Consider the following 4,305-nt stretch of genomic DNA (forward strand, 5'->3'; position numbering starts at 1 on the left):
TTGGTCTACACTTGACAGTATCTTGTACTTAAGGCTGGGATGCCTGAGCCCTGCATTTGAATCTCAGATTCCCCACTTACTGTGTGACCCTGGGCAAAGTTTTTAATTCCTTATGCCTTGGTTCCTGATCTGGGAATAATAATTGTCCTTCTTGTGAGAATTAAATGAACTGATACCTATAAAGTGTTTAGAATATTTTAAAATCTGCCACTAGTAAACCCATAAAATACAGCTCTTATTATTTATTATCCTGAGTTAAGCATTGTGGAAATTATCAAAGATGAAATCATAGCCCTGGCTGGGTGGTTCAGTTGAATGGAGCGTTGTCCCATACACCAAAACGTTGTGGGTTCAATCCCCAGTTGGGGAGCATACAGGAGGCAAACTATGGATTAATTTCTCTCTCTCCCTCCCTCCCTCTTTTGCTCTCTCTCTCTCAAATTAATGAACATATTCTAGAGTGAGGATTTTAAAAAAGTCAAAATCATATGTGTAATCTTACCCTCAAAGAACTTTGGTTCAGCTCCCGCTGGGGGGATAACACAAAGCACAGTAATACTAACTCTTTGTTTTCTCTGGTCTTTGTGTTCTGGAAATGAATGTTTGGAGAAGAGGTCGAATAGGGCATTTTGCCCACGATTGACTAGGAGTTCCAGTGGAAGAATGAAGGAAGTAGGAAGAATGAGAAACTGAATTAGATTAAGGGATGTGCATAAGAGTCTGAGTGATGATGGATGACCATCAATGGATGTTGAATTTATTACTTTTTCTATTGAAAACTTATTATATGATTAGATTATTCTTCTTTATCCTGTTCATATGGTAAATTTTAATGATAATTTTAAAATTTAAACCAACCTTATGTTCTTAGAATAACACAAACTTTCAGGATGTATTTATCTTTTGTGTATATTGTTGAATTCACTTTGCTGTTACTTTGTTGAGGATTTTTTGCATCTGTGCTCATTAATGAAATAAGTCAATACTTTTTTAAAAATTTGTTATCCTTCTTAGGCTTTAGTAACAAGGTTATGCTGGCTTCATAATTTGAGTGTGGGTATGTTTCCTCTTTTCTGTTCTCTGGAAAGTATGTGTAGTCACAGTATTTGTCTTTCTTAAATATTTATTAGAATATGCCAGTGAAGCCTTCTGGGACTGGAGTTTTCTTCGTTGGAAGATTTAAATTATAAATTCAACTTCTTTAATATATAGAGTACTATTCTGGTTTTTCTATTCCTTCTTTTGCTGGTTTTTGTAAGTTGTAGTTTCCTAGGAACTTTCTCAACTCATTTGAATTTTCAATTTATTTAAAGACATCAGATTGTTCATGATTTTATCTTTATACTGTCTATAGGATTTGTAGCAATATCCCTTTTTGTTTATAATATTGGTAATTCATGCCTTTTACTCTTTTCTTCATCCATTTTCTTAGGGGCTTTATATTTTATTAGGAATAGTCTTTTGACTTTAATCATCCTATATATTGTAAGTTTGTTTTTTTGTTGCATTCATTTCTGCTCTTATCTTTATGGATTCCTTTAAACTTTTAAAATTTTAGTTGATTGAAACATATAGTTACTATAAGACCCAGAATTTCACTTCTAAATATACTCAAGAGAAATGGGAAGAAACAGTCCAATTTATCATTTTTCACTATATAGTTAGCCCATTATTTTGGTTGTTTTTAAAATCTTTGCATTCTGCAAGGTTGTAACCATGTTCTCTTATGTTTTCTTCTAAAGGTCATTTTGTTTTTCCACTCATATTTAGCTCTGCAGTCTGTTGGAATTATTTTTCATGTGTGATATAAGATAGGGAACAAATTTGTTTTCCATGTGCACAGCACTGTATGGTAAAAGCTCTTCCTTCTCCCCAATGTACTGCAGTGTTACCTTTGCAATAAATTAAGTGACCAAATAAGTATGGGTCTGATTCTATTTATTGGTTTACTTGTGTATGTTAGGATTGGTATATGTTGTCATTCTATTTCTGCCTTCTATTAGCTTGAAAATTATATACTCTTTTATTATTCTATTAGTGGCTATCCCAATGATTACAAATGAATCTGTGACTTATCAAAGTCTAATACTACATGGTAGTTTCAGACTTTCCCCAACTAATGTAAGGAACTTAGAACACTTAACTCCATTTATCATTTACCTCAACTTATATGTGATTTTTAAAATGTATTTTGTTTCCATATATGTGTATATTTTATATCTCAAAAAATAATTCTTATTGTTTTTGGCAATCAGTGGTCAATTAGATATATCTATATATCTGCTTATTTTGTTACTCTTTATTTTTTCCTATACCTGTGTACTTTCAACTGATTTCTTTTTCCATTTGCCTGAAGAACATCCTTAATGTTCGCTTTGAATCATATTTGCTGGTGACGAATCCTCTTCAATTTTATTTGTTGGAAAATGGTTTTATTTCATCTTCAGTCTTGAAGAGTGTTTCTGCTGGATGTAGTATCAACACTCTGATGATAATATTGCATTAAATTTTGGACTTCTTTGTTTTGTTGAGATTTTATGTATTATTCTAATTATTACTTCTTTGAAGGGAAATTGTCTGTTTTCTGTTCTAAGATTTTCTTTGTGTTTGAGTTTATGTATGATTTGTCTAGATGTGGTTATCTTTCTTATAACCTCTTTGGGAGTTTGTGGGAATTCTTGCACCTGTGACTTGATATCGTTAATCAATTTTGGAAAATTCTCAGCCATTATCTCTTTATATATATTTTTTCTGCCTCATTTCTCTCTCCTTTATGTATGGGACTCCAATTACACATATGTTAGACCTTTTCCCCCTCAAGTTTGCATTCTCTTTTATAATATAAATTACCAACAAGGTCATGACCTAGGAATCAAAAATTAAATAAAGTCTCAGAATTTAAGACCAAGAAACAAGCTAAATTACACATATTTTGATCAAGAAACTAATATTGGGATGTTACCCAAATAAAAAAAGTATGTATATGGTCAATTATCACATTTCATATTTCAGAGAAGAGGCATTAAGGATTCATGCCATAAGCTTACGTATAAACACCTCTAGTATGTTGAGTTCAACAGTTTGATACATTTTTCAAATAGATAACACTTCTTAAAATGCTACTTTTCATATCTGTTTCATGGATTAACTAAAACAGCCTTATTTCTTAAGCAGTTGGTGTCTTACTACAAAGAAAGGTGTAGCATATCTAAATCCAAAGTATTTAATCATCATAACTAGTAACCTTCATTTGTTTTCTACTGAAAATAGCAAATTCTTCCCTGGGCCCTATTCATAATGGCTCCTGAGTACCACAGAGGTTGTGAAACTCCAGATGCTTTCTCCCAACATTGTGCTGCTGGAAGCCCTGTGAAAGGCACAGAAACCAAAAGTGGAGGAAAGCTAGGCCTTCTTAATGTGTTGCTTGTTTACATTTCTATATTTCATTTATTTTTGACTCTCCATGCCATCTGGATATTTCTGTAGTTCTATTTTTAGTACAATTAATTCTCTCCTCAGCTTTGTCTAATCTGCTATTAATTCTACACATTGAGTTTTTATTTGGTGGTTATGGTATTTTTCAAGTCTAGAATTTCTATTTGGTCTCCTTTTATGGTTTCTAGTTCTTTAATAAAGTTATGAGGGATTACAAATTATTCAGCGTATTCACAAGCAGGTAGACTTTTGCCCTAAGACTGGTTTTGAAACCATCTGAGGAGCTGCTAGAGCCTATTACAACATGGACGGTGTCCTATGAACAGCTCTCTATTGACCAACAAAGAGCTTCTTAGTTTATGGATGGAAGTTCCAAGGTGAATGGACTGCATCCTGCTTGGAAGGCTGCCACTCTGATTGAAAAACAGTCAAAACAAGTCAGCTCAGTGGACTGAATTGCCTGCTGTTTGTCCCTATGTTTGAGTCCTTATTGACTCATGGGCAGTGGCCAATGGCCTGGCCATATGGTCAGGCAGAAGGGCAATGAAATACTGGCCAAATAAAGGGATGCTCACATGGAGCACAGCCCTATGGAAACCACCGTGGGAGTTTGAGGGGTGTATTAAAGCAGGACACATTGATGCCCATCTTATTTGTGCCTGCATTGTAATTTAAATGGTGACTGAGTGATGACACCTGGATGTTAATGCTGTTGAAAGAAGATTTTTATTACTTACATTTCCTGAGAGGAGGGGGCATGCTATGCCACACAGGTTCACAAGGAAAAGCTCCAGTATTGGTCGGGAGGCAGAAAGGAATGAGGTGAAGGCCTAGGCCAGAACCTTTATTTGGGTTCCCACGGGAAAGGCA

General features: G+C 34.3%; 1 pseudogene; it reads right to left on the bottom strand.

Moving 5' to 3' along the window:
- Positions 1–3,159: 3,159 nt before the first annotated feature.
- LOC150016696 (cytochrome c oxidase subunit 7C, mitochondrial pseudogene) lies at positions 3,160–3,351 on the bottom strand (annotated as a pseudogene).
- Positions 3,352–4,305: the final 954 nt, after the last annotated feature.

The sequence above is a fragment of the Furipterus horrens genome, unplaced genomic scaffold (assembly GCF_987537825.1).
Source record: "Furipterus horrens unplaced genomic scaffold, mFurHor1.1.pri manual_scaffold_3, whole genome shotgun sequence".
In the NCBI taxonomy this organism is placed as follows: Eukaryota; Metazoa; Chordata; class Mammalia; order Chiroptera; family Furipteridae; genus Furipterus; species Furipterus horrens.